A 13,928-nucleotide genomic window follows, 5' to 3' on the forward strand; every position below is an offset into this window, starting at 1 on the left:
TGCTTGTTATTCTGACTGGTGAGGTTTTCATTAGTATATGCATATGTCACAACTTAATAAATTGACACTTTTAAGAATGTGCAGCATATCCTGTGGGATACTATTCAGCAATGAAAAGGAAATGAACTATGGATACCTGCTCTGATGTGAGTCACAAAAACAATATGCTCAGTGAAAGAAATCAGACATAGAAACCACATACTATGTGATACCATTTATATGAAAGGGCAAAACTATAAAGACAAAAAATAGATGAATGGTTGTCTTGGGCAGAGGTGAGAACAGTAAGTGTAGGCATTAACAGTAAACATGCATAAAGGATCATGTTGGGGTGATGAAGATGTTTTAAAACTTACGGTGATCATTGCACAACTTGATAAGCTTACTAAAAATAAACATAAATTAGAAAATGGTAAATAATATGATATGCAAAATACACCTCAATCAAGTTAAAAATATGCGGTGTGTGGGCAGCCGGGTGGCTCAGTGGTTTTGTGCCACCTTCAGCCCAGGTGATCCTGGAGACCTGGGATCGAGTCCCACGTCAGGCTCCCTGCCTAGAGCCTGCTTCTCTCTCTGCCTGTGTCTCTGCCTTGCTCTCTCTCTCTCTCTCTCTCTCATGAATAAATAAATATTTTTAAAAAATATGCAGTGTGTCAAGTATATCAATAGTTATTTTAAAAGCAATAAAATGTATTTACAGTTTTATCTAATATAGCTATTATATGAATTTTATTTATTATAAGTATCAGATAACAAAGATTTTATTTATTTATTTTTTTATTTATGATAGTCACACACAGAGAGAGAGAGAGGCAGAGACACAGGCAGAGGGAAAAGCGGGCTCCATGCACCGGGAGCCTGATGTGGGATTCGATCCCGGGTCTCCAGGATCGCGCCCTGGGCCAAAGGCAGGCGCCAAACTGCTGCGCCACCCAGGGATCCCCAGATAACAAAGATTTTAAAGCAAAGCAATATATCTTTCTCAAAAGTTTGAGATTTCTATGAATGATGTTATTTTTTTTAAGATTTATTTATTTATTTGAGAGAAAGAGAGAACACAAGAAGGGGGAGGGTTAGAGGGAGAGGGAGATAGCAAATCCTCAGGCAGACTCCCTACTGCGTGTGGAGCCCTGCATGGGTCTCAATCCCAGGACCCCAAGATCATGACCTGAGCTGAAACCAGGAGTTGGTTGCCCAACCCACTGAACCACCCATGCACCCTGAGTGATGTTACTCTTACTATACAGTTGAAAATATTGAAGATGTTGGGCTTTTTGTTCATTTGTTTTTGCCATCTGTGTGATGTGAGGCCTGGATTTAGAAAGAGTATGCAGATGAAAGAGCACTGGTAGATCACATGCGTGTTAAGGGGCCTTATTTTGGTATATAAGAAGGAAGGTATACAGAGCACAGGTCAACAAACTATAACCCATGGGCCAAATCCAGTTGTGGTCAGCTTTTATACAGCCTGTGAGCCAAAATGCTCTTTACAACTTTAAAGGGTTGTAAAAAATAAAACAAAGAATTTGCTGCAAAGATTTTATGTAGCCATAAAGCCTGAAATCTTTACTCTTTAGAGAAAAGATTTGCTGACCTCTGATCTACAAAGATGTTTTTTGGGAGAGTAAAATGTATTAAATTTGTTTAATTATTTTATTTGTATAATTATTTGTATAATTATTTGTATTTGTGTATATATATATGTATATATGTATATATATAATAATTTGTATAATTATTTGTATAATTATAATTAATTATTTGCTTGTAGAGGAGAGACTATCTTACTTCAGTTAAATCACTTGATATCTGTTGTTACGATTCTCAAAGGGTCTATACTGCCACATTGCTTCAAGATCTGTTCTAGTATTGATGTAATATAAAATTGATCTTAAGCAGGCTTTCCAGCTGAATGATCTTTCTTAGTTATCTGACTTGAAGATTAGTATCTTGGGTGTTAGAACTCAACTACTAATGCCATTGTATATCAAACCTGTACAAATGCCCTTATAGCTAGCCAATATCTAACATTTGTCAGGAATGTTACTTATAGTTAAGTTAGTTTTTTTGTTAATCTTTTCTACCATTTGTGCCTATAATTTACATATTCATGAAATTGGTTATGACTGCATGCTAGTAGATCAAATGCTCATATCAGTGAAAATGCAACTTATTTTTCTGAGAGAAAATAATTTATTTATTTGATTTTCATTTATGAAAATGCCATTTAAGTGATATGTTGAACATAATGCAAACACAACAGGTTATTGGAATATTTTATTTTTCTGTCAATTATATTACCATCAAGTAGTCACCATTTTTTTTCGGCATGAAGGATATGTTGGTTGGGATAAAAGTAAATTGCTAAATAACCAAATTTAAGGGAAAGATTTTAAAACATAAAAATAAAGATTCGCAGGGGAGAAAAAGCATATTTAACTGGACCCTAACTTATTTTAAAATTATGGTTCTTTCCATGAAAAAGAAATGAGGGACACCTGGGTGGCTCAGTGGTTTAGGGAGCCTGATGCAGGACTCAATCCCGGGACTCCAGGATCACACCCTGGGCGAAAGGCAGGTGCTAAACCACTGAGCCACTCAGGGATCCCATAATGACATTCTTATAAATACACATTGCCAGTTTTTTCCAAGTATACCCAGAAGATAAGTGTCCAGAAATAGAATTCTATTGAAAATGTTATGTAGGGACGCCTGGGTAGCCTGGGATCGAGTCCCATATCGGGCTCCTTTCATGGAGCCTACTTCTCCCTCGGCTTGTGTCTCTGCCTCTCTCTCTCTGTGTCTCTCATGAATAAATAAATAAAATCTTAAAAGAAAAAAGAAAGAAAAGAAAATGTTATTGTAAGTATTGCTAAATTGCTCTCTAACATGTTTATATTAACTTACAATTCATCCAGTAGTGTGTTATGTGTGTTACCTCACTTACTCACCAGAATTAGGTATCATCAGATGTAATCATTTTGTTTGTTAAGTGATATATTACGTGTGTGTGTGTGTGTGTGTGTACTTTTAACAGCTTAAAAATTCCAGGGTAAGCATTATCGTTTTCTTCTTCTGTTCTTCTTAAGATTCTGAGTTTCCTCATCCTTCCCCCCATCCCATTCTTACTCCTTTTTTCTTTTTTTACTCCTTTTTTCTATATTTCTAACCTGCTCTGATTTTCCAACACTTTTTTTTTTTCCTATGTGGGTTCCTATGACTCCCTTTACTGTGACCCTGTCTGACTCACCTCTGCCATGCCTTGCTCTGTTTACCAGTGCCTACTAAGTGACTCAGGGTGCTTGTAAAATTGAAATGTTTACAGATACTGAGATTGCCTAACATCTGCTAATTACTGAAAATAAGGCCTTTTCTTAAATTTTTTTTTTTTTTTTTTTTTAATGATAGTCACAGAGAGACAGAGAGAGAGAGAGAGGCAGAGACACAGGCAGAGGGAGAAGCAGGCTCCATGCAGGGAGCCCGACATGGGACTCGATCCCGGGACTCCAGGATCGTGCCCTGGGCCAAAGGCAGGCGCCAAACCGCTGCGCCACCCAGGGATCCCAATAAGGCCTTTTCTACCCAGTGTTTTTGGGCTGATTTTTCTGGCCCATAATGTATTAGAGATTTTCCCTGCATCCTGTATAAAAAATATCTTCATTTATTGATTTTTCTTAAACTTTATTCTCTGAATACAAAAAACTAATAGTTTACTTATAACCTAACCAAAAAAAGAAAAAACCAAAAACAACCAATTTAACATGTTTTATTTAATAAATATTAAGTACTGGCTCTGTGCTAGATACAAAAAAGAATATTTTTCTTAAGACATAACTAATAGTGAGATAAATATGGAAGTAAACTATAATAAAGTATGATAAATGTAATAATAGAGATTCATATAAAAAATGAAGAAGTTGCATGTAAGGAGCTGTGATTGATGTAATCATGGCATGGAGTAGATCAAGGATGGCTTCTCTATGAGGAGTTTGAAAATATATACCAGGTAAATTAAGGGTCATTATTTATATTTTAAAATAATACACAAAATGATGAGTGGTCTCCTATATATCTATATTGGTTTAGCTGTTTTAAAGGGACTAAATAACAGTGACTTCACCATGGTCGAAAGTTATTTCTCTCCCAAGTTTGAGCTGCTGGTGGGCAGCTTAGGGCTGTTCTGCCCCAGAGTCATCTAGGAGTCAAAGTTCTCCCCCCAACCCCCTTTTCTTTCCATCTGCTAAGGTCTTTTATTCTGGGTGCTTAATTCTTGCGGATACCATGTCTGATTTGTAGCCTGTGTGAAGGAGGCAAGAAGGAGATGGAGAGCAAGCAGCTTTCTTTCAAGCATGTGAACCATTGACCTCATCACTTCTGCCCCTACACCACGGTCAGAGCTTACAGGTATGGCTTAGCTGAAGATCTGTGCTAGCTGGTGACCATGTGCTCAGAAAAACTTTATTTAAAAGAAGGCTGGTGGGCACCTGGGTGGCTCAGTCAGTTAGGCATCTGCCTTCGGCTGGGGTCGTGATCCCAGGGTCCTGATTGAATCAGGCTCCCTGTGCAGTGTGGAGTCTGCTTCTCCCTCTCCCTCTCCCTCTGCCTGCCACTCTCCCTGCTTGTGCTTTCACGCCTTCTCTCTCCCTCTCTCTCTCTGTCAAATCTTTAAAAAATAAATAAAATAAAAGAAGACTGGCTAGATTTGTGAGATAATTAAGGTTTTTTTTTTTTTTTAAAGATTTTATTTATTTACTTATGAGAGACACACAGAGAGAGAGAGAAAGAGAGAAGCAGAGACACAGGCAGAGGGAGAAGCAGGCTCCACACAGGGAGCCCGACTTGGGACTCGATCCCGGGTCTCCAGGATCACGCCCTGGGCTGAAGGCGGCGCTGAACCACTGAGCCACCCAGGCTGCCCAATAATTAAGGTTTTGACACAGCTGAGGAGGAACCAAGAAACCTAAAAGAATAAGAAAATAAAGGAATTTTTGTTCGTTTTGTTTATTGCTGTATCCCCAGTTCTTAGAATAGTACCTGGCAAATGTAGGTGCTCAGCAAGTAGTTGTTAAATGAGTGAATATACAAATATATGAATAACAAAAGCTACTGCCAGTTGAAGATCAGTTAGAAATTAAGACATTTTAAATGTATATATAGTGAATCAGTGTCCTGTCTTATTAAAAATTTGATTTATACCCAACTTTTCAAACAGTGCTAATGAAGTAATATTGAAAGTGAAAATTTTAATTCGTGAAATTTCTCAAAAGGAGAGAATTAAAAATCCTGTCTTTTATTTATAGAAATGCTTAGCCAGGTATATATTTTGACATTAGACAAGAAAGTTAGACTATATCCAGAAATAAACCTGCCAGAATTTGAAGTAATTTTCAAAGGGCACCTATTAGTATTTTATAATATACCACAAATCCATTTTATGTTAGCTGTGAGGGTTTCAGAATATGCCTTGTTTTTTTCTTACTGATAGTTTTCTTGTGTGTTTTAAGATACTTGGCCTCCAGCCTGTTTTTTTTCTTTTTTTCTTTTTTCCTTTTCCAGGACACTTCTAAGTGTAATTATAGGACAGGCGCATTGTTGATTAGCTTTCTTATTACTTTCCTTTCTTATTGTTTTCCTTTATTATAAGGAAATAATAAAAATTTCTAATTTTCTATTGATATGGGATTTCCCACTTTACAGAGACACATAATACTTTTATATTTATCAAATACTAAAATGTTCTTTGTCTCCTTTCATTTTGGTTAATGTTGACTGCCTCACATATTTCAAGAACAAGTGTGATAATGCAGTTGCTGAGAATGACTATCAAGAAACAGAACTATTCACTAGGAAAAGATTACTACAGCCGTAAAATATGTCACATTAAGACTTGTAGTAGGAAAAAAAAAAAGACTTGTAGTGGGAAGCATTTATCCAGAACAGACGACATGCAGTTTAAAGGAAAATTTGCAGTGTGTTTATTTAGTGTATTTAACCTATCATAGTATTTAATACCATAATAAATTATATGACTCTCATGGCCTATTATATACACTCCTGCAAAAGCCCATAAAAATCAAACCCATGTTTCTGTATATATGTTTTCAACTAGCAATTACACTAACTTTTTTTTTTTTTTTACCCAGCCCCCTCAACTCCTCAACCAAGCTAACTTTTATGTCTGAATCCGGTTTATTAGTATCTTACATATATAGTAGCACTCACTGTAGTTTTTGTGGGGTTTAAGCTTTGATTTTCAAATCAGTTCTAATTTAAAAATCTTTTGTGATTAACAAAGTTGGAAGAAGTTTGAGGATAAAGATATAGATTTGCATTGTAATGCACACTGCACCTTTCAAAGGGTGCAGTATACTGTGAATCTACTTAGTTTCAGATAATTTTTTTTTGTAGTTTTGTTTCCTTTATTATTAAATGTTCTACTGTCAGCATAGCAACTTGTGAGAATTTTTCACACTATGAAAAAGTGTTTGGCCTTTGAAAGAATGGTTAGTTAAGACCTGTATTTCCAGTCATTTTTTTCTCTTTTTTTACTTCAAAAGAATTATTTTTCAAGTATACATGTACATAAAGTGAGGATTTTTAAAATCACTTTTCATTATAATATTTTCTGAAAAATAATAAAATCAGGAATCTTGATGTTTTATTTTCATTTTTTCTTAAAACAATAGGGGCACCTGGGTTCATAGCACTATAGAAAAGAAAATTTGAAGGGTAGTTAAACCATATTCATTATATTTCTGTAAGAAAGTAAAGAAATTAAATACCACACATTTTCTTGGGATTTATTGCTTATTCTTACCTCTAGTTAAGCTCCTATTTGTAAATATCCTCAGTATTTTTCTTCAGTTTTTTATTTTGAAAAATTTTAAATGAATGGGAAAGTTGAAAGAATAGTACAATGAACACCTATATACTATATTCTCATCACCATCTAGATTCACTAATTTTGCCACATTTGCTTAGAAAAACTAGTAAAAGTAGTTTGCTTAGAGAAAGTAGTAGATATCTTTTTATTTTCTGAAACACATAAAGTTGCAGACATCATAACATTTCATGCTAAATATTTTCTCATGCAGAGCCTAAGTATAGAATATTCTTCTATATATGCTTTTCAAAGTAGTTTCATTTTTTGGTATGGCTTTTATAATTTATTAGTACCTTTTTTCTATTTATAATTTATTGATTTGTTCTTTTTCTTTATCCTATTATCCTGAGATTTTTGCTCATTGGTTTTCTAATTTTCTAAGTTTTTTTTTTTTTTTTAATTTTTATTTATTTATGATAGTGAGAGAGAGAGAGAGAGGTAGAGACACAGGCAGAGGGAGAAGCAGGCTCCATGCAGGGAGCCCGACGTGGGATTCGATCCCGGGTCTCCAGGATCGCGCCCTGGGCCAAAGGCAGGCGCCAAACCACTGCGCCACCCAGGGATCCCTAATTTTCTAAGTTTTATATGAGATTTATAAGTATTCCCTTTTTATTTTTATTTAAAGTCTAGTTAGTTAACATATAGGGTAATATTAGTTTCAGGAGTAGAATTTAGTGATTCATTGCTTACATATACCACCCAGTGCTCATCAAATGCCTTCCTTAATACCCATCACCTATCTAGCCCATCCTCCTACCAGCTACCTCCAGTAACTTTCAGTTTATTCTCTATAGTAAAGAGTGTCTTTATGGTTTGCCTTCCTGTTTTTTCTCCCCTTTCCCTATGTTCATCTGTCTTGTATCTTAAATTCCAAAGAGTTTAAATCTGTGAATTTGCCTCTGATTGTATGTCTTTATATTTAGTTTTCTTGTCATTATTTTTAAAATACTGTGTCATGGTATTTTTTAAATCTTTTTTGGCAGATTATTTAAAAAAAAAAAAAAAAAACTTCTTAGGGATGCCTGGATGGCTCAATGGTTGAGTATTGAGAGATTGCTTTTGGCTCAGGGCATGATCTTTTGTCTAGAGATCGAGTCCCGCATCAGGCTCCCTGCGAGGAGCCTGCTTCTCCCTCTGCCTTTGTCTCTGCCTCTCTCACTGTGTCTCTCGTGAATAAATAAATAAAATCTTTAAGAAAAAAAACTTAAAGAAAATTGGAACCTTTTTTGGCTTAAGTTTTTGTTTTTGTTTTATTCTAGTTTGACTGCCTTATTGTTGAAGGCATTCTATGTAGTTTTTGCTTTTTAAAAATTTCTTGAATCTTTCATTGTGGCCTGTGGTGTAAGATTGGTATTCTTTTTTTTTTTTTTAATTTTTATTTATTTATGATAGTCACAGAGATAGAGAGAGAGAGGCAGAGACACAGGCAGAGGGAGAAGCAGGCTCCATGCTGGGAGCCTGACGCGGGACTCGATCCCGGGACTCCAGGATCGTGCCCCGGGCCAAAGGCAGGCGCCAAACCGCTGCGCCACCCAGGGATCCCCGGTATTCTTTTTTCAAGTGTACCAGTGACGCTTCAAAATAACGTATATGGTGAGGCTTCCAGGTAAAGATTACAGATTGAACACCACAGTGATAACTGATTAGAAAATGCCAAATCTAAGCCAGCAGTGGAGAAAGCCAAAAAACGAGTACAGTCTAAATTTCAGGATCTTGCAAAGAGCCTCAGGATCTTACTCTAGATACCTCCGGAACTGAGTGTTGGTGGTACATCTGGAGATGGGACAAAAGCCCTCTGAAATAGGGAGCTTTAATTAAAACTATTGAAGATTCTTACATACTTCACGACACTGGGTAGCTGCCCTTTCCCATGCTGGCAGATGGATAGAAAGATTAAAACAGACAGTTTCTAACCTAGGGGAGATTGGAAGTTGAGAAAACTGATAATGGAGATTAAGTGAATCTAGGTATACTGAATGCTGAGGAATCCTTCCTCTATCCCCAGTCCCTCCCTTCCCCTGACTTGGCTTTCAGAACTCTGGCAGGAGGGGATTAGATGAGGCTTGGTTCAGTAATAATAATGATGATAGTGATAGTAATAATAATAGCAGGAGCAGCAGCAGTAGTAGTAATAGTAAGGTTTGTTTTCGGATTCCCCTTTCCTTTCTTTCTGCCTTCTGCTCTCTCTTTTTTTCTTTTAATAGCTCTTTGAAGTTTTTCCTTTCTATTTTCTTCCTCCCTCTCCTTCTTTTTGCTTTTCTTTTTTTACTTCTTTTCTACTCATCCCTCCCTCTTTGGCTGTCCACTTACATACTGGAAAGATGAAAATATAATTAAATTTATGGGAAAATTAGTATGAATTAGTGGGAAGTGAATACCACAGAGTAATTTTTCAGTGGCATTCAAGTTAACTTTGATTGCTTAGGGTATCTAATCACAAAATGTTGCCTGGTATTTGTTGCCAAAGTTATAATGCTCTGTCTTAACAAATCATTGTTTATCTAAAAATGTTTTTTTTTTTCTAAAAATGTTTTTAATATAAAAGTTCTCTAACGGTGTTTAAATGTTTTCCTGTGGTCTTGTATTATTCATTTGTTACATTATAAACTTTTAAAAAATATATTTGACAGTCTGTGAATTATTACTAATTCCAAATTAGTGGCATCAGTAAATTTATTATTAAACATTGATTCCTCTTGTGAGTGAATGGAGTCCTCCTCTTCCTTTATATTTTCCTATGTTACAGGACAAGATCCCACTAGTATACTATAAAACCAAGTAAATAAAAGAGTGTATTCTAAAGCAACTATATTCTTTAAAAACATGTATGTCATTTGTTCTGTTTCAGTTTAGAAACTATTTCTATTCTTTTAATTTTTTAATATGTAGTCCTTTGAAGCACTATGTTTGTATATCCTTTGGATAATTAGAACATAAAATCTTGGATGATTTGGAATGAGGAAGACTTGTAAAAACTTCACTAAATATAATTGCAATTTTGAAGAATATATATCTTTAAAATATACATTATATAATAGACTGGCTTTGACATGAGCAGTTATTCATAGCATTAAAGAAAAAACAGAGAAGAAATGTGTGGGAAATATCAGAAAGGGAGACAGAACATAAAGACTCCTAACTCTGGGAAACAAACTAGGGGTGGTGGATGGGGAGGAGGGCGGGGAGTGGGGTGAATGGGTGACGGGCACTGAGGGAGACACTTGACGGGATGAGCACTGGGTGTTATTCTGTATGTTGGTAAATTGAACACCAATAAAAAATTAATTTATTAAAAAAAAAACAGCTGAAGCCCTTTTACAATCATATAAACAACCAGATTTTTGAAGACTTATAAATGATAAATGTATCAACAAATAAAGCCCATACTCATTTTCTAAAAAAAAAACAGGAAAGGACAGCTCAGATTTACATTTATACCAGATTGAGCCAAGGCCTGATTAAACTAGTGTTTCTTGTTCAGGTTTCAAAAATACTTGGATCTTTGACACACTTAAAAAGGCAGTGTCTTCAATATACTTTTTCTCTTAATTAAAGTTGTAGACATGGTTCATTCATAGGCATGTTACTTTGCTTTACTTATGTAATAGTGAATTGTTTTGTGGCAAGATTATTGTTAACCTGGCAGCTAATGAAAGCTGAAGTATATTGTAACAAAAATAAACAAGTTCAGGTTAAGAGAATATAAACATAGTAAAATCTTGTGATGAAACCAGAGCCTCCAGTTTTAACAAACATGTTACAACAGGAGAAGTGAATGTATTGAAGTTCACTTAAACAAGATGTGGATAATATCATTCATGGAAATTGAAGGCTTATTTTGTAGCAGTGAGGCCTATAAATTGTGAAAGTGGCAAGCAAAGAATATTGCTTAAATCAGTTAGATCCAAGCAATAGTTGGATAAAAGGTGGTAGTCCATTGGCTCATAGTTCACTGCCACTTCTCTTTTTCCTCCATTCCTTCCATTTGATAATTAACTTTTCATTTGTTGCATTATTTCTGGCATACTACAGTGAGCTGTCTCATAGGTAAGGGAATTACAAGGAGGAGAAAATAAACTTTAGAATGTAAAAGTCAAATTCTGTACTTGTTAGTTCTCATTTAAAAAGAAGGAAGTAGATTGGTGATAGATCTTCGATCTTCAAGAGTGTGCATCTAAGAAAGAGGAGAAAGAAACTAATATTTATCCAGAACCCAGTATGTGCCAGCCTTCTGCTTGATGCTTTATTATTTTTTTTTTAATTTTTATTTATTTATGATAGTCACAGAGAGAGAGAGAGAGAGGCAGAGACACAGGCAGAGGGAGAAGCAGGCTCCATGCACCGGGAGCCTGATGTGGGATTCGATCCTGGGTCTCCAGGATCGCGCCCTGGGCCAAAGGCAGGCGCCAAACCGCTGCGCCACCCAGGGATCCCTGCTTGATGCTTTATTGTGAGAGATGTATATTTAACTGGGATGAATAATTCTTGTAGTATGTTACATTACATCCTTTGGATGGATATTCATCAGTATTAGGTCAAGAGTTATTTATTACCATTTCCAATTTTCTTACCTATATTGTCATGAAATTAGAGGAAAATTTCCAAGAGCTTTTGGGAAATTGAAGGTGGGACTTTCCCGTTCTATCAGATATAAATAATACCATAGGACAAACCATACCATTTGAGAGAAACCACTAACTTTTCTCTTTAATTAATTGCATTAACTTAATAATGTAGTGATCATTGATTAATAGAATAACATGAAAAATATGAGTAGGTCATAACATGTAAAAGGGGAATAAACTGACTTGCTTTCCTTTGTTAATCCATTTGTTAGCAAGTAGTTGTCAGTATACTGCATGTACTGCACATATAGCTTTCTTTTGTTAACTTTACTTCAAAAACCAGTGATAAGTTTGATAGGTTTTACTGAAATCTATCTTTATCCAAATGCTGGGAAAGGAAATTGAATGGGTCTGAAAGATAATTCCTTGTAAGTTTCATCACTGTTACTTTCAAACAAATAACATTCACTAATATTGTATAAATAGTAAACAAAATACCAATAAGCCCCTGTTTCAAATTATTAAATATATTAAGTAGAAACACAAAATTAAGTGTTTTCCAAATAGGTTTATCATTAGCAATGAGGAAAGCTGCTGTTGCCTGAGAGTACCCTCCTTCCCCCATTTAGATTTTGGTAAAGTTAGGAATTTGTTAAAATGATGTAAAGCATAACTCATACCACAACTTGTCTTTGCAAGAATTCTTATATATTTGGTGACAAATAATGTATTCTCATACAGGAGTTGGCAAACAGTGGCTCTGTGAGTCTATTTTTGTACCACTGTTTTTGTACCACCACTTAGAATGATCTTTTAAAGGGCTGTTAAAAAGAAGAAAAAAAAAAAAAGAATATGCAGCAAAAATCGTATGTGGCCTTAAAAGCCTAATATATTTACCATCTGGTTCTTTGCAGAAAAAGTTTCCCAACTCTAAAATATAAATACATAACATAAAAGCCTGAAGTTCTGGTTCCAGGTGATACGGTGTAATCATATGACAACTTGTCTCTTGCACTGAATGCAGCTGTTATAAAACATGGACAGAATGCATGGAGTAGCTATTTGAAGACCCCGAAAAGTAAATAGTAGCAGGCGAATTAGGGAAGACCAGAATTTGAAGTACCACCACTCACTCACCACTGGTGATGAGTTTGCCATTTTTCTCCTTGTCTTGTCACATGAACTACTCTCACCATAAGTCTAAAACTGGAAAGCGGACATTGATGCAGGCGGAGAGTTTCACGAGAAGCCTTTTACTTCAGGCTTGATAAGTAGAGAACATGGATCCTAGTGGGGACAATTGGTGCAGAAAATTGGTACAAGTATCTAAAATTTGAGAACAGAGAGCCTTCCTCTCTGACTGGAGGATCTATGATCACAAGAAGATGGGTGTGCACACTGTCTTTGCTTCTTTTCTCTCTCTGTCTTGTCTGTTGGCAACCAATGCAGGAACAGTTACAGAGAGTAAGTGGCAAAATGGGGTAAATAAAGCCCCAGCTATCTAGCCAGGGTTCCGAAAGGAGAGTCTTAGGGAATCAGAAGGTACTAGGAAGATCAAGGAGAGGGGGGAAACTAGAAAAGGGACCTCATAAAAATTATTTATGAATTACTAGAGATGGACAGAGGAAAGAAAGAACTTGAAGCTAGATCATAGGAATTATCCAATCTGAAAAACAAAGACAAAATCTAGGGAAAAGTAAGAAAGGCTTAGGGTCCTATAGGCCAATACAAAGATCTAACCTTTTCCCCGAAAGAGAAGAAGCCTAGGGAGGGGCTTGAGCTCATGACCCTAAAATCAAGACCTGAGCTGAGATCAGAGTTGGATGCTTAACCGATTGAGCCATCCAGGCACCCCTAAAATTGAAACATTTAAAGTGAAATCAAAACTTATATTCATACAAATATCTGAATACATGTTTATAGAAATTATATTGATAATCATCAAAAGCTAGAAGAAACTCAGTTGTCCTTCTATATGTGAATGGATTAAAAAACCCCATCTGGTATATCATGCAATGGAATACTACTCAGGGATAAAAAGGGCATGAACTACCTATAGAACAACTTTAGAGAATCTCAAAAGGTTACATTCTATAACCCAAGTGAAAGTACTCAGAAGGTTACATACTGACACCAAAAGCACAGGCAATGAAAGAGATAAATGGGACTTCATCAAAATTTAAAACTGTGCATCTAAGATTACTATCAGCAGAGTAAAAAGGCAACCAACTGAATGGCAGAAAATATCTGCAAATCATATATATGGTAAGAGACTTGTATCTAGAATATATGAAGAACTCTTACACAGTAGTCTTCCCCACCCCCGCTTATCTGTGGTTTCCCTTTTCACAGTTTCAGTTCCCCACAGTCAACTGCTATCTGGAAGTAGACAGTCCTCCTGATGCATTGTCAGGAGGTCAGTAACAGTCTGACGCTACATCACAATGCCTGTGTCACTTACCTCACTTCATCTCACC

General features: G+C 35.8%; 1 protein-coding gene and 1 long non-coding RNA gene across 8 annotated transcripts in view; one reads left to right on the top strand and one right to left on the bottom strand.

Moving 5' to 3' along the window:
* The window catches only part of MRPL1 (mitochondrial ribosomal protein L1), a 94,568-nt gene that overhangs the window by 59,748 nt on the left and 20,892 nt on the right, over positions 1-13,928 (top strand). The window contains exon 8 of one of the 6 annotated variants that reach the window (XR_012023111.1): positions 4,249-4,407. The exons of 4 other annotated variants lie outside the window; for them this stretch is intronic. The gene's annotated coding sequence lies outside the window, so the exon portion shown is untranslated. The remainder of the gene's footprint in view (positions 1-4,248; positions 4,408-13,928) is intronic. One more of the 6 variants, XR_012023112.1, reaches the window with a different exon arrangement.
* LOC140623494 (uncharacterized) lies at positions 10,273-13,867 on the bottom strand. Of its 2 annotated transcripts, none has more exons than XR_012023108.1 (3): positions 13,756-13,867; positions 12,589-12,738; positions 10,273-11,060 (listed from the first exon to the last, which is right to left on the bottom strand). It is a non-coding gene; the product is annotated as an uncharacterized lncRNA (long non-coding RNA). The 2 variants fall into 2 exon arrangements; XR_012023109.1 differs by lacking the exon at positions 10,273-11,060 and adding an exon at positions 12,034-12,475.

This window comes from Canis lupus, chromosome 33 (genome assembly GCF_048164855.1).
Source record: "Canis lupus baileyi chromosome 33, mCanLup2.hap1, whole genome shotgun sequence".
Classification (NCBI taxonomy): Eukaryota; Metazoa; Chordata; class Mammalia; order Carnivora; family Canidae; genus Canis; species Canis lupus.